A 17,087-nucleotide genomic window follows, 5' to 3' on the forward strand; every position below is an offset into this window, starting at 1 on the left:
CTAACCTTTAAGAACTATTTCAGCATCAGCTTCTCTCCACTGCAAGTTTCCTCTACACTCACCATGACATTTCCAAGGAATAACAACAGTAATAATATGCTCTTGTATCTTTTCAAAACTTGCACCTCCAACTCAACCCATTTCTCATTTTGGTTTGGTGGCTCCAATTTCTGTAAGGAGTCAACACTTCCACAATTCATAATATGTTTTCTTTGAATATATTACCTTAAAATGAGTTGTGATTGCCAACGGGGAAATGTTCCTGTCCCTGTGAGCTGCTTCCTGCATCTAGATTTCATTATTTCTGCTGACTGCTTTTCTGACGTGATATACATGCATGATAGTACAGGAGGGTCATTCTAAGGAAGATTATTTAGGATACTACAGGTCATACAGTTCTTCACTCCCACTTTACATAATAAACAATACTAGATAAGCCTGGACAAATGATCTTTGACCAATTAATTTCTGCCCAACAGCAGCACACAGTCCTGTATTTATGTTGGTTCCAGCCGATACTTGGTGCTTTCTGAATGTCACTGAATAGTGGAGCACCATTTTCAGACTGTGGCAGTGTAACTCTACCCTAACAGATGGTCTGATTGGAATATGGATCGGAGGGCTTTGAATGGCCAATGTAGCAGCCTCTATGCTATATGACATTTTTTTTTTTTTCTTAAGCAAGTACACACAACATGACACCTCTTCCATATGTTGTGTAAACAAATTAAAACCATCTCTTCAAGCCTGACCACCAGTGAACTCAGTCGTGACCTTTACGAAGCCTTGCATGTCCTGAACCACTAATATTCCTGAGCTGCTGTTAGAGGCTGTCAGGCTAAGATAAGTTTAGTTACTTGCTGATGTACTATATCCCCCCAGGTCATCACAAGGTGATGTTGTTGAGGTGGCCGCAGTCGGTATTGCAAGTCATGTGACAGGCACTGGCCCAAGAAATACTTTGTGAATGTAGTGCCGAGGAGATGTGGCATCGTATGGTTGATGTTACTGCAGAGTAACAGCAGCAGTGTGGAAATCCTCATTCACATGTTGTCCGTCAGCTCTCTAAACTAACACATGCTACTGGCTCTCTGCACCTACACGAGCCCACGTTACACGCTGTAAGACAATAAATACAGATTTTTTTGTTACAAACTTCCCAAAATGACTTTGAATTAAAAAAAAGTCCTTTAAGTATTAGTTAATTATTTTCAAACCATACAAATGTGCGGGGCGTCAGAAAGGAAGACGAGTGGCTCAGCTAGAAGGACTCCGATGTGTACGCTCTGTTGTTTCAGGAATATTACAAGAATTAGTTTTTGTACCTGGTCAGGTTTTCTTTTGTGATGCTCAAATAGTTTGTTTTCCAGACCTGAGGTTCCACATGAATGTTGGCACTGAATATGTCGTGACACTAGAAAGGTAGTGACAAAATCCCAGAGGGTGAGAGCATCAAAGAGCACTGCCTCCCTGATTTATTTTCCCCAAGGATGTGCATTACCACTATAGTGCAAGGCGATCCTCCCAACGCCATGCCTGTCCTTCCTATGCCTGTGTGACATGACTGCACTGCAAGCACTTTTTTAACAATGTCCTCCATTTGTGAGTGATTTGGAATAAAGAGAATTCCTGCTGACATTACAGTCCTTAATGTTAGTTAGGCAGTGTATCACTTTGGTCCAGACTTACATATATCTACAACTACTGGGTGAACCTTTATTGAATTTAGTTCAGATATTTATTTATATATTCTGCAACGAAGCCTTCTGATTTTGGAAAACCTCACTACTTTCCTACTCCTCTCATCTGCTAGATGGATAGGCACAACATTTTGGTTCAAACATTCGTGGTTCACTGAAGATGAATCCTAATGACCATAATATTATCAGGATCAACAGTTGGTGGGATTGTCACTGAATGAGGTTCAGACATCCACATAAAATAATACCAAAAATAAATAAAAATCAGTTTATCATCATGTCAGCTGTTCTCTTTGTGCAGTACTTTGGGTTATGATCAAATACCTCCAAAACTATCGCCATTCCCATCAGCCTCAGCTGGTCTTTATGATCAGTGCTATCAATGTTAGCATGGCCACTGAGAGCATGTTAGCATTAGATGTAGCTCAAAGCTCTGGTGTGAACACTAGCAACAAGCGGTGCAGCCAGTCAGGGAATGAGTACTGTTCTTCAGCGATCACCCTTGGGTTCACCCCGCTGTGAACCCTTTGAACTCAAAGTCCCAGAGAAATAAATGTGTGTCTAGACACAACAAAATCAGAGTTTATCTTTCCAACACCCTCACTTTGACCTAAGTGACTCCCTGCTGCTGTTATTCTGCACACTTTAGTAGAGATCTCACAGAAATATGTTTCAGTTATCATATCATAATAGAACATATTTAAAGCTGTTTATCCAAGAAAAATCACCATATGGTGAGTCAACGCTTAAGCTGTGATGAGGACACAGACTTCGCGCTCAGTGCTGCAGCCTTTACAACAATGTGCTCATTATTCTGCTCATGCATTGTGACAGCACTATATTTTGCACTGCCCTTTACAGCACTGGCAGGAACTGAATTCTTTTACGCACATGAATACAATTAGTTTAATTAGTTCACCCACATTTAAGATTGCAGAGCATCTCACTGTGGAAAACCCATCACAACTCCTCAATGTGTCACTCTTTCTTAAAAGTAATTTTAGATGAGTCACCCTGATAATCAGTAGGTGATAAAGACGCCACTGGGAGCAAAGAATAACTCATATACATTAGTGACACAAAGATGGAGTCCTCCCAGATAGGTGGATTGGAGTACCACATTGACTCATTTCAGAGGAACTAATCAAGTGCAGACACACAGACGTCTACTGACAATTGAGTTGGCACAAAATGTATTTGATAATAAATCTGTTAAGATTGTTCCAAATCTGGGAAATGAAGCAATAAAGAGAGATGTTCATCAGTTCCATTACTGACGACAATGGCTTGGGCAGTCAACCTGCTGGTTTGAAGGATGTCTTCACGTTAATGGTTTTAATCAAACAAACTCAAATATTATTGTTCTAGATTAGATTCTGTTTAGTAAACAGTGAAACCTGCTGGAAGATTCGTAACAACAGCAGAGTAAGTGTAGGATTAAGAGCAGCGGTGTGTGGACAGTGAAGTGCTTCTGCCAATCCATCCCACAGTGTTTTTTTTTTAGAGGCAGAGACTATTTATATTCATCTGTCCAACATGAGTGAGCTTTGAGTGAGATGATGATAATACTGAAAGGAGAAAATGATGAGTTAAAGTTAGATAAACGTTTTACCAGCAGCCACTTAATGTGTTTCTTTATTGAATAATGACTCAAGATTTCACTTCATACCAGCTCTGCCTGCTTATATTATTTATTCCCATTTCATGCTCAATATTCATTGAAAGTGTTATGAGGTCTTATTATGAGGAAAAGAGTTTAAAATGCTCGGTAATATTTCATCCTGCATCCTACACTCCTATACTTGGTGATTAGGGTTCAAGCCCCAAAGAGCTCTTATGCTGAGGCTCAACTTGCTGTGAGCTAAAGACATAAAACATGACTTTGGCCTCATAAATGGAAATGATGTGCAAATGCTTCACAAGAAATAGATAAAGAAATATTATCCCACTCAGCCAAATGGTGGCGCTATAATTGATGTCCAAGGAAGTAAAAAAAAATTGGACCGACAGTGAGTTCGATATTTGACATCCAACTCAGCAACATTTTGGGTGTGCGATTAGTGAAATACTGTGCCACGTAATTGATTAAGCTTTTTGTGCTTTTATTCCTTTTTATATGTAATTTGTTATCACTGACATTTATCATTATCATATAAATGAATGTATATATGTACATCTTTGTAAAATGCATATATGATAGTGAGCATTAAAACATATTGGTATAACTTATTTGTCCATACATGAAATCATTCTTGACTGATTATGGGTATGTATTGCACATATATTAGATTTCCGAAGGGGAACATCCATCCATCCATCCATCCCTCTTCCTGCCTCAGGGTTTTGCAGTGTTTGCATTTGCTTCCCACAGAGTCATACTCAAGGCTCAAGTTTAATGTCACATGTACAAGTACACTGAAATGCTCATTCATTACAAGCACAAGTGACACTTAAAACCACATAACCATATGCTCAGTGAACCAACACGTAGCATTGCACACATACTGTTTACAGAAAGGGATCAATGCATGGAGGAGCCATTCAACAGCATGAGCACCCGTTACTGAGAGTTACTAAGGTTTGATGCTCCTGTAATGTTTTTTTAGATGAAAGGAGCAAGAACATCCTTGAGCAGAATGGCTGAGGTGTTTAATCGTTATATTTGCTTTCTTTTTGAAGCAAGTGCTGTAAATGTCCTGGAACTGTGGTAATTTTGTGCCACGGATTTTACCTACTTTGGTTCCTTTTTAAGTTTTTCACAGTCGTGTGCAATCAGACTGCAGAACCACACTGTGATGCAGCCTGCCAGCACACTCTCGTCGGTAAAAGTTCACAAGAGCTTCGGTTCCCCGACGCCCCAGGAAGTACAGCCACTGCTGTGCCTTCTCGCTGTGCCTTTGGTGTTGAGGGACCATGTAAGTGTGTCTGTGATGTGTGTGTGCCCAGAAATTTAAAGCTGAAAACAAATTTCAAAAAGATGATCCATTGATGGAAATAGGTGGTATTCAATCTGGTCTTCCTGGAGTCAACATTTTATGTTTTATCGACTTGACTGTAAGCGAGAGCTTGTTGTTGTGACACCAGAGGGCTACGTCGCTCCTATAGGCCCTCTCATTATTGTCGCTTATCAGTCCCATCACTATGATGTCATCAGCATATTTTTAAAATACTAGTGGCAGCACAGTCGTGTGTAAATAGACAATCATATATAATTACTAAATAGGCTTTTATGTTGTTTTAGACTTTCAAACAAATGACCAACAGTGTTATTTTCATTGCGTTTCCCACAGCTTATGTTTATCTACACACAGTTTATCTTACCATAGCTGTTGTATTAATGAGCTATGAAGCTAATATTCTGCAGAGTTTCACTTTAAAGTCAAGACCAATTCAACTGTGAAGTCACGACAAATCAGTGAAATTAATTGTTCCTTGATGTAGTAACATTTTTCAAAGTCAGTGAGGAGGAATATGTAACTGCTGTGTGGAGCCTGGGTGCTTCAACAGGAGGTGAAAGGTTTTCCAAATAGCTCTTCATCACTGTTGTTGGCAATTCATTTGGCTTCATCTGACTCTCCTTGACTCATGCAGATGTTCCTCCCAACCTTTTAATCTGTGGTAATTAGTCAGGAGGAGGGGCTGTGCGTGGTGAAGTGGCTGCTAGGAAACCTTGATATTATTCAATCCTTTATTCAAACATAGATGTGCTGCAGAAAAGGCAAGACACAGTTCAATTATTGTATCATTTTTCATTGTCCTCTCTCCCTGAATCGATCCAATAATTATTCAGTGATCCCAAAATAACTTTACGTTATGATCATATCATTATCTTATAATCATCAAAAAAATGGTCCTTTAAAATGTTTCCCTTTTGTAATGACAAGAAAGGATGAAGATCACTGAATAGTTCACCAGGAAGTAAGTGAATCATATAAGTCACATAGTTGTGTAACAGTCATACAACAACTTTTATGTTTAAGTTCAGTCTCACCACTTCAATCTAACTCATCTCCATTTGATCAGGCAGCTGTTTTCAGCAGAAACGTTCCAATAAACTAGCTGATGAACACAGAAGGCTTTGGATATTCTCCCCAGGAGTTGGTGGAGACCAAAAACAGAGCTCAAAGGAGGGTACATTTTGGAGTCGTATGCACTATGTTAATGAGTCTGTTGGATGTGTAAAGTTGAAACTGAAACTAAAGGAAGATGACTAAAAAATATATATATAATTAGGTATAAGACTAAAAATTACTATCCTTCTACTACCTTCAAATTGCTATCGCTCATAGTGGCTTTAATTTTAATTTAATCAATCAATCAATCAATCTTTAATTATATAGCATCAAATTCATAACAGTGTTATCTCAAGCAGCAGGTCTAGACCAAACTTTTTAATTAACAGAGAGAACCAACGATTCAGGAATTCAAAATTAAGGATCGAAGAATCCCCACATGAGCGAAGCATCAGGTGATATATTAGGCAACAGTGGCAGGACTTAAACATTTAGGATGAGGAGTGGCTGGTGTTCCAGCGGCCAATTATTTTGAAATCCCAACAATCTGAAAAACGCCTGTTATCCTGACAACAAAAGCCCATTACTCTGAAAATAAACACTCTCCTTGCCGTTGTTAGTTCAGTGACTGCGGGTCTCTTAATAGGCTATCTTTCTGGCATTTAAAGCAACTTTACGGTCACAGACAAATTTCCAATGTCAGAATAAAATCAAGAGAGTTTTGCATGCGCCCTTTACTCTAGTTGTTAGATGTGGGTTGCAAGTTAGGGCTTCATTGCAGCATTGTTGCTGTTAGTGGTTAAGTTTCTGTGGGGTTAGGGTTAGACTAATGAGACATTTTACAGACTATTGGGGTTTTCAGAATAATGGGCTGTTGGAACAATGGCAGGGTACTTTCAGGACACCTTAATTCAAAAAGGTAGAGCTGTGATGTTGAAATGTTTTCCTGTATAATAGATGATAACTTTTAGTTTGAAGGTTTGAATGGGCTGCATCTGAGGATAATTTTCACCTCCAATGAACCTCCTTGCAACATCCTCGATTCATCCATACTCATTAAATGTTCACAATATCAAAGAAATTGTGATGTTTTACAGAAAAGTAGCACGTCAGCACAATGGACAAGGGACAAGTGAATGTTTGGCATTTTTGCTTGAAAAATGACAGAAATGATGAATCAGAATCCAGCCAGCTGGGACGTCCACTGATGCTCAGTATCTCAAAGCTGCAGAACCCAGTTATACCAAGCTGGTGATATACAGTATCAGAGCTTTACTTTAACTTGCATGGACACGCATCAAGACACTTGTGTTCTCAAATTCTTCCCTTAAGATCTTTACTGTAGCACAGTACATTTGACTACAGTACCTTCAGTGACTTACATGAAAAAAGAAAAGTCCACCTTATCACCGATGCCGTGCACGTTTTGTTTAGTTCACATGAATCCAGACATCTTAAAGTTTAATTGGGAATTTTATGTCACCTGCAGGTGACGGGAGACATATTATTCCCCCTCCAACACCTGTCGTCCACCAAGGTCATCCTCAATAAAGCCTCGCACACTGAATAAGAAGACTGCCTGATTTGCATGCATAATACAGCATTTCTATGTTAAATGCCTTGTCAAAAGGAAACACTTTCTTCAGGAAAAAATAATGGTTCTAGTTTAAATGGCACAGCTGGGTATGTTCCATACACTGTGGAGCTATCCTGAGAGGTTTTCACAGAGTGGCACCTCCTGGTTTGTGTTTTTACCATTGCGGGAGCACTGACAGCCTTTTTCACCGCAGTGAGGAATGACTCAGAGCTGAAGTTTGAATATTAATGAAGTGCTAAACTTTGAACAATATACTTGAGATATTAAAAGATCAATGTTCAAGTATTAAATTGAAAGAGCTGGTTGCTCCAGGCAGCATATTTTCAGAAGGGAAATGAAGTTTGGTCACTGTGGTGGAGTAGTGCAGAGAATTAAATGCCATTTTGGCCCACTGAATGTGGCATTTTTTCGTCCATATACCTCCCTGTACCTCTCAGAGAGGACGTCAGAGGCATGACCTTTTCTAGTTTCCTTGAGGCTTTGCTCGAGCAAAACGCCCTTCGATATTTTTGCTACGCATCTGAGCTAATTGAATCTAAAAGATTGCGTGTGAACCCATGGCTGTGGTAATGAGAGCGGAGCTGCCTGCACACAAAAGGTCTGTAAATTGATAGAAAAGGTGGGCGATCCCTCTGACAATTTGCCTCAGACAGAGTCTCCAAAGGGCAATCTCCCAGCCTGCCTGATGCTTTGCGGGAGCCAAAAGGGCACCGCGGGACGAGTGTTGAGTTATAGCCTCAAACCCACCGATCCAACTGTCTGTCTTATCAGACATCTTCCTGATTCTCAACAGCTCACTGGGAATATGGTAGAAATCAGTTATGTGCTTTTTCAAATTGTTTCTTTCAAAATATAATTAGAGGACAAACCCCTTGAGATGCACCGTCGAATTTTAGATGTCCTTATGCAAAAACATGGAAGTTAACAAACATTTAAACAGAAAAGTAAATACACAAATAAGAAGAAGAAGAAGAAGAATACTATAACGTCAACCAAGTGTAATCTGTACAAAAAATAAATGAGCAGAACAAATAAGATTATATCAAAGCACTGAGTCTACTTATGAACTAAAAATGAAGGTATCAAAATCAAAAGTAGATTTAAGGTAAATGAGCAAAGAATTTTTTAAGTCCTGTAACAAATTGATCTGAATGAGTTATTCCAGGCAAATTATTCCAGTCTGATGGTTCTTTTAACTACAAAGCATGTCTCTCAGTGTCCTTAAAGATTCTAGGCACAATAAAAACTTTTAGATTTTAGAGTGTGTCCAAGTGAATATGACGAATAATAATAATAATTTTACATCAGTTTTCGTTGGCTGTATTCAGATCTACTGTTCACAAATCTGTTTCCATGATGGTATTTTGCTATTAATTACTATATTTTGCAACTTTTTTATTCATTTCTAGTCTCACTTTAGTTGTCATGAATCAACGATCATCAACAAATACGTTCAGTCACATATTTTGTTGCTGAAATTTACACCGAGGCACAATTGACCAAAACAGTACATGGCATCAGCTTTGATCCCTGCAGTGTGCACAGGGTCGCTGGCCAAACTAGTTTCATCAAACACAGCTGTAACTAAAAACCTCCTCGCTCCAACACACACACACACACGCACACACACACACACACAAATCTCTTGTAAGTAATTGTAGCTTTTAGAGAGCATTTCCTGTCAAACCTGTGGCATATTGTCATTATCTGCAGATAACTGTCATTATAAATGCATTAGCTGCTTACAGAAATATGCTGATGTCTGTCACACAAATGCACACAGACACACACTGAATTACTGTACATCTAATTACACCAAATGTTGCACTAGGCAGGCCATTCTAATTTGAATAACACATTCTTTCATTCACACACACACATATATATATATATATATAGATATACACGCCCTCATTTATCACACTTTTCTTTGACATTGACATAATGCACAGTTTTACACAAGTACAACCACCTTCCCCAGTTTTTAATTGCAGAAAAGACAAGGTTAGGATGCAGTATGGCAGAACATCTGTCCCTCTGCTATACTGGATGAGTAATAATGAACTGACTTTGGCAAAACACAGCCGACTCCTGATATAAGGGCATAAAAGTCCTATTAAGAGCAGACTGACATACAGTAAGGCCTTTAATCAAGTGGAGGATCATTGACCTCCAGCTGACCTCCGTCTACTCAGCCTAACACTCATGTCCCTCTGCAGGGCATTGTATGCTGATGCGTCAACCGTTACTGCACACACTCTCAGGTAAAACATCTTGCTTCAATAATGAAGATTTAAGCAGTGGTACCCAGGACAGAAAGAGCGATCCAGTGAGATACTGGCATCACACCAACACCCTGAAGGACATTATGCAGTCATGAATGTAATGCTCCATCCCCACTTGGTATTAACATGTGATCTGGATCTGAATAGGTTATTGGGAGAGAAAAACAACCTCTGCATTTATGTATGGTATTATCGAGCTTTACCGTCAATATGCATATGAGGTAGCTTGAGCTGCTGGACAAACAGAGAATGTCCGAGGCATGGTCATATTATAAGAACTGAATATCGGTTTCCAAGACAGCAGTCACTCATTTGAATGTAAAATTATACATTCAGCCAAAAATACTTCTCTCTTCCTTATTTGTTCCTGGATTGTGTGGTCCAGTGCACATACGTATCAGTGCTCCCTGGTCCTGCTTCCAGTCCACACACACTGAAGATTTCTAGGCTATGTTTTACAAATATGAAACTTTTATGGGTAAAAAGTTCAGAACTGACCTTATTCTACAGATTTTTTTTGGAAAAGGCCTTGGGGGGGAAAGTGCTTCTTTTGGCCACAGCACCACTGAGGGTACTGCTGCCAAGCGGCAGCAAGGCTGAGAGGCAACAACATATCCAGCTCTCTTAAACATCCATGATCCATGGTGAGCTATATTTATACTACTGTTATATTAGAAGATTGCAGAAAGTGGGACAAAACTGTTTTTTGATATATTTGTGGAAATATGCCCATTTATGTCTGAGCCTCGAGCCAAGGTGCATCTATCATGGCACCAGCTGACTATTGTTTTTTCCCACTTTTTCCACAACCAACCATATGCCATACCAGCAGTCTCTTCTTTCAGTCCAGTCCTTTGCAACATTCAGAATTTAAGAGGTTCGATATAGTGTTAAGTTTGCATTCCACCTGGAAAGTGGAACATAGTTGGCTTAACTTGCTAATGGTACTATTGATTTCCACCCGATGTTTCTCTTTGTCAGTCATCAGCAGCTCCTGCATACTCAGTGGTGTGTGCTTCCTGCATATAGAAAGGAGGAGGAGAAGTGCGTGCTGTCTTTCTGTCATCTGTAGTGATGGCAAATGACCAGGTTGTACAAAGCGATCATGTAACGCTTAGGGTCAGGGAGAGCTGAAAATTACAGATACAACAATCACACCGAGTAATACAGCACCAGGACAAATTGCAATGATCTATGCAAGCATTTACATCTGCATTAAAATGTGTTTTTTTCTTATCTAGACACGATATCCAGTGTACAGACTGCATGTTAATACCCTACCAATGACATCTCTTCTCTAACTGTTTACCTCTACTGACAACCGCTGACAAAGTTAATTTTCTTACCAAACTAGAATGAACAGACACCAATGGCTGAGTGCCAGGTAAGAAAACTACTGTTAGCAGCAAAACCATTTGTGGTAAATGGGTTAAAAACATGCCAAACTATTGCAATGATCCTTTTAATCCATGTCTCAAGAGCTTATAACTACAGCTGGCTCAAAGAAGAACAGAAGTTCTCCACCTCACCTCACCCACCCACCCACCCACTCGCAGCCATACACCCAGGAACAATAAAGGCAAACTGCTGTGGTCCTGCTGCTGTGTGGACCATCCCAGAGAAAGACATTTCAGAGCTGCTCGGTGCTCGTAACAGGCAGCTATGTGAGCAGGCAGCAGTGATTAAAATGACATCAGCACCATGGAAACTGTGCTTCATGCCATTCCCTCAAGGAGGCCTATTTCCAGCTGTATTTCACTCCAGATAATTCAATATGAATTTTAGTGCCACAATTAAGACCTGAGATGTGTTCTGCTGAAGAGCAAGGGAGAGCAGAGCAAAGTGGCCCAGCTTTTATATAAAAAAAATACCACAGAATACAAGAAAGTGACCATAGGCAGAGGTGCAGGGGAGACAGATGCTCTCTTATCATGTGTCATTTGCCCTGGTTATCACAGTCAGCACCAGCCGCCATGGCTGAACAGAAAAGAAACTGTTAGAGACAAGTCATCACTGGGAATTGCACTAAGAGATGCAAAGCGATGAGCATGTGTCGTTGTAATTGTGGATACAGTAACATCAAAGTGGAATCCTCTTGATAGAGCACAAATCTCCAACAGGGACCACTTCGTATTTTTGCAAACCTGCCATTAGTGGTCGCAGGGATTTGCTTCCATTCAGCGACAAGAGCATTACTGGAGTCTAACACTGATTGGTGGTGATAAGGCCTCAGCTCACAGTCACCGTTCCAACCATGGCACGGTGACAACGTGCTTTTTTTAAAACCATTCACACCTCGTAATGTGCATCGTCCCTTCTTACATAAACACACAGTGACCCTGAATGCACAATAACAGCATCCTGAAACCAAAGCAGCTGATTTGACCTCAGCCATGATTCATTTTATTATCTGTGCTCTTCCTGCTTTGACATGTCAAAATGCCCTCTGTGAAAAGGGCCTGTGTACAATATCAGTGTCTGCTGTAATAATAATCGCTTGGATTTTATGTAGAGATCCAAGGATGCTTTACATAGTACAAACAAATAAAAGAGCAAGAGCAGAGTCAGGAGAGGGCGCAGGCTGCAGTGAACAGGTGGTGTTTGAGCATTATTGCTGTAGCATTAATGCTCCTCTTAAATGGGGAGGAGGGACCAAAAACTAGTATATAACTTGTAAATAGTTTTCTTTACCAGGAGGAAAAAACAGCTGGATAAGTACTCTGACTGTAGCTTACTAACTACAGTGGAAACTGCTTCTAGTGACCACGGCTACAGTTATTCAAATGCTCTTTAAAGAATTCGCTTATAGTAATAAAGCTCAGAGAAAATTTATTAGTGGAATTTTTCATTTCCCCAGCTGATTGCAGATGTTGCACGCGAACCAATCAGTTCAACTTATCAAAGTTTAATCATTTATATATGGTCAAAGACTTTATATACATATACACAGTGTTGGTCAAGTTACTTGGAAATAGTAATAAGTTACTGATTACTGATTACTTCTCCAAGAAAGTAATCCAGTTACTTTACTGATTACTTACTTTTAAAAGTAATTAGGTACTTTAATTACTTTACTTAGTTACTTTTCAAAAACATGATGCACAACCTGAATACACTATAAAGCAATAGACCTTTCTGCATATTCCATTATAGAACATTGAATCAAATGAAACTGTCTTTTTTAAAACTTGTTTTATCAGTTTCAGTCTTTTAACTTTATGCACATTGCATCACTAAGTCCTGTCGCTCTCGAGTCTATTTTCACCTGTTTAGCAGGAGAGGGGCCCTCGAAGTTTCGCCCGGTGGAACTGGATGTGGTAGCCGCAGCGGGCATGTCGGTGGGGGGAACCGGGGGTTTGACATTCCCGTGCCGGCTAGCTAGGTGCTTGGTTAAATTTGAGGTGGAATTTTTTGATGTGGATAAAAGTTTTCTTCCCACGCACAGTGTACAGCGGACGCTAATATTTTGTAACCTTTTACCGAGTCAAACTCAAAGTAATGCCGGTACTTCCAACCATTAAACGCTGTATGTTCCTGCTCTCTCCCGCTCCATGTTGTCTCTTGTTCTTCACTTCATGTGTCTGTTGTTTACCACTGACGTCACGCTGCTAATACGTCATTGTCACGAGACAGTCTCACAAAACAAAATCACGATTCAGTAACGCAGCCTGAAAGTAACAGTAATCTAATTACTGTTTTTGCAATTATAATCCCTTACTTTACTCGTTACTTGAAAAAAGTAATTAGATTACAGTAACGCGTTACTGCCCATCAGTGCATATACATATACATTATATATCTCTATCATTCGTTTGCCTCTAATAAAATAAGCCTTCACTTGAGCCTGAATGCTCTTAAAGGCACCTCTGGTGTTCACTGATTCACCATCAACTAGTTCTATTATCACCCCAGCTTCACTGTCACTAACATCAGCTCTCTTCATATTGTCATGAAGCACCTTGTCCAAGCTGTCGACTGAATCCTACGGTGATTTCTAACAGATCTGCTTAACACTGTGACTGTCCAAAGCTTATTGTTACTAATGCTCTGAAGCAAGTATGGAGAAGCAGTCCTCAGGGAAATTATGGCTCAGATATTGAGCAGTATAACAGCGTAGGTCATTGATCCTTCTGTTTTCGGCAGGCGTGGCTGTGAGTTTATCTGTCCTCTGAGGCCCACAGAGATGCAGCCACATAGACTGACCAGGAGGCAGACAGACTCATTACTTCATTTTACAGCCTGTCACCAGACTGACAGCCCCTGGGATCACACCTGATGTGAAAGTACAGTAGGGGAGGCAGGTAAGTAGTTTCATAAAAACTAGATTTCATCTGTCAGATATTGTTTTGCATGTCGAGCATGTTTAGTGGAAAATAGCAATTACATTCACAGTTTGCACACCTTATCACATTGCAATTACAGACTCTTCACTAAAGACATTTCATAAATAACACTGTCCACACTGGACATAAAGTGCGTTAGCAGCTGTGATACTGCTTGGATAGCTTTCTGATCTGTTGTGGTTGTGTGGAAAGCAGAGTGATTATTTTCAAGCAGAGAGGCATGAAAGTCAGTGAAATACCAATTTGAAGGTCACAACCTTTGGATGATCTGAGCAGATGGACTGGTTTGTGATCTGACCCTTTCGAATGGAGGGTCGATGAGCGCGAGCGATGTTACGCTGCAAGTCCAAACAAGTTGAATTCAAAGACAGGAAATGTTACTTCCCATTATCCCATTAAACATCTGAGCCTCTTTGGGAAGCCTACTGACTGATGCTGCTAAAACAGGGACTTTAAATGTACTTTACTATAATTTTTTGTTTTCTTTTACTTCTCAAGTGGCTCCAATAGTGTTTAACATACAATGTAATAGAAGGAAAAAATTATTAAAACAAAGTGTGTAGAAAATTAGGAAGAAGAGGTGCATTTTTACCGATAGCTATGTGCTGTATCAATATGATTAAATGGTAAATCGTTAATAGGTGTTTACTAATGTGCAGACAAATTAGAACCTAATGGAGTACACTCATTTATCTCATTATTTATTATTAGATGGGTCATATTAATAATACATTAAATTGACAAATACACACATACATTATTAAACATATCGCTAAGAAATTAGAATACAAATAAAATAAACATCAAATGGAAAATAAAATTCTTTCTGTAACTTAAATCAATAACTTATACTGAGGAAAGATTTAAAATTTGCACCACTGTTCCAGAAGAGGGAAAAAAATCAGAAACTATTTGAACTATAATCATCTATTTAATTTCAAAAAGTGAAAACATGCACAGTGCCGTCAGTCCAGCTGGGCTCCCCTATAATGCACTTTGTGTTTAACCCACTGCACGACATGTTGCCCCGTTAGTAAACTGGGCAACTGTTCAGTCCTCGAACGCAGAACAGAGTAAGAGGAAGCATTTTGGGTCATTCGTCAGTTCTACAACTTATAGCGTCGTTTAGGCTCAGTGGGTTGTTTTTGATTAATTTGAACAAATTAGTTAATGAATTGTGGATTTAAAAAAAAAAAAAAAAAAAAGCATGATGTCTCATACACAAAGCAGCGTACTGAGTTTTCTGCACTAACCACAGATCGTATGCAGCCTGTCACACTGTGTTGACAGAGTACGTTAATTAATGAAACGGTAGTTAAATAAACAAGCTTAATTATCACTTGTTTAAATGAGGTTACAATAACTGTCAGGATTTCTGAGAGCCTGATTCTGACTGAATATTCAATCAAGAATCAATTCAGTCAGTTATGAAAACAACATTTTTATCGCATTAATTAAGTTTGTTCTCTTTATGATTAGAAGGCACTCACAGGCACTTTTTGTCTCTTCTTATACTTCTTTATACTTGGCTGTTAAGAGGCATCGGTAAAGTCACATTCAAGGTTGCAGTAAATACTTGTGATGTGTTTTGTTGCATTACAGTAAACAGGGCAACAAACTGAAGCCAATAAAATCCCAGAACTGCCCCTCTTGACTGATGGAGTCGACTCAGTGGATCTCATTTCAGCCTGTACCGTTACATGCTGTGACAGGCTTGATAAAACTTTTAATTACATTCCTCTGAGCTTTTCTCTGATGCCTGAGACAAATTGACTTTGGGCTAAAAGTCAGATGGTATCAGAGATTTTTACTGCAGTCTCCAGCAAATAATCCTTTGTAAATTTGATCTGCACACACAGAGGAGCAGATTACCCCGTCCCCCCCCCTCCATCCGCCTGAAGCTCTCTTATTTATACCTATTTATATGGTAGTGAGAGAGCTCTACACACTGCAACTGAAAAACCTACATCCGCTCAGTAAAAACCTGCTAATAAATAAAACCAATTAAGAAATAAATTCACAAATTTGATGATAAACTTGCTGCGTTAAGAAGCACGCTGATGACAGTAAAACACAGAAATGCACACACACACACACACACACGTCATACACAATGCAACAAAAGTGAAATACACAACTCTTGTTTTGTTTCCAGTGGAACAAATACTGTCAAACACGTACAAATGTGCAAACTGAGAATCAAGTCAAACATTCACAACACTATTGGAATAAAATTGGAGACATTGGCACTTTATTCTCTGACAAGTGTAACATATTCAACATGTACATGTGATGAGATTTTATTAGAATCTTGATTGATATTTTTTTAAAAACAGACGCTTCAGTGAGTCAAACGTGGAGACATTTCAAGGCTTTATCCACCTTTGCAATCGCACTGGTTCATCTACGTCTGAATTACTTAAAAACACTATCAAAGGGGCGCGTTCGCATTGAAATGCAGACAGGAAGACTGGGCTTCACCCAGGTACAAATATCTTACATTTATTCATTCTGCAGACACTTTTGTCCAAAACACACGGGGAACAATCCAAGCCGCACTAAAAGGAGAAGCCTTGAAGAATAAGTGCTGTATCACTCAGTTTCTCATTCCGCCCGACACCAGCGCCAAAAGGTTTGTTGGGACATGAGTAACATGCAAGTGCATTCAATGTCAAAGTGGTTAGTTGTTTGATTTTTCCGGGGGGTGGAGAGATATTGGCAGAGTTAATCAGCATGTTGTTAGGTCCTTCCATTCAAGACAGTGGAGTTCTTCTGACTGATTTTGGTAGTTAGTTTGGTATCTTGTTCATTACCAGGATGGGAACATGATTCTAATTCACCTACAATAGTTCTCCATGTCTTTAGAGATCAATTTCATATCAATTTATTTTTTTTTCTGTGCAAGCCACAACTAATCAAACAGCTTACCAATATTGTTTTCTGAATCATTTAAGGTAATATTAGCATACTGAAGTCTTTTAGTGTAGTATTAACACATTATGATGAAGCCAGTTAGGAGATAAAAAAACTTTTCAAAATGAATAAACTGTGAATAACAAAGCATCCTGATGACAAAAAGTACATTATCAAAAAAGTAATAATGGTAGCAGTTAGCCAGCTCACTGCTGCCACCACTACCTTCTAGGTAG

The sequence above is a fragment of the Pempheris klunzingeri genome, chromosome 8 (genome assembly GCF_042242105.1).
Source record: "Pempheris klunzingeri isolate RE-2024b chromosome 8, fPemKlu1.hap1, whole genome shotgun sequence".
In the NCBI taxonomy this organism is placed as follows: Eukaryota; Metazoa; Chordata; class Actinopteri; order Acropomatiformes; family Pempheridae; genus Pempheris; species Pempheris klunzingeri.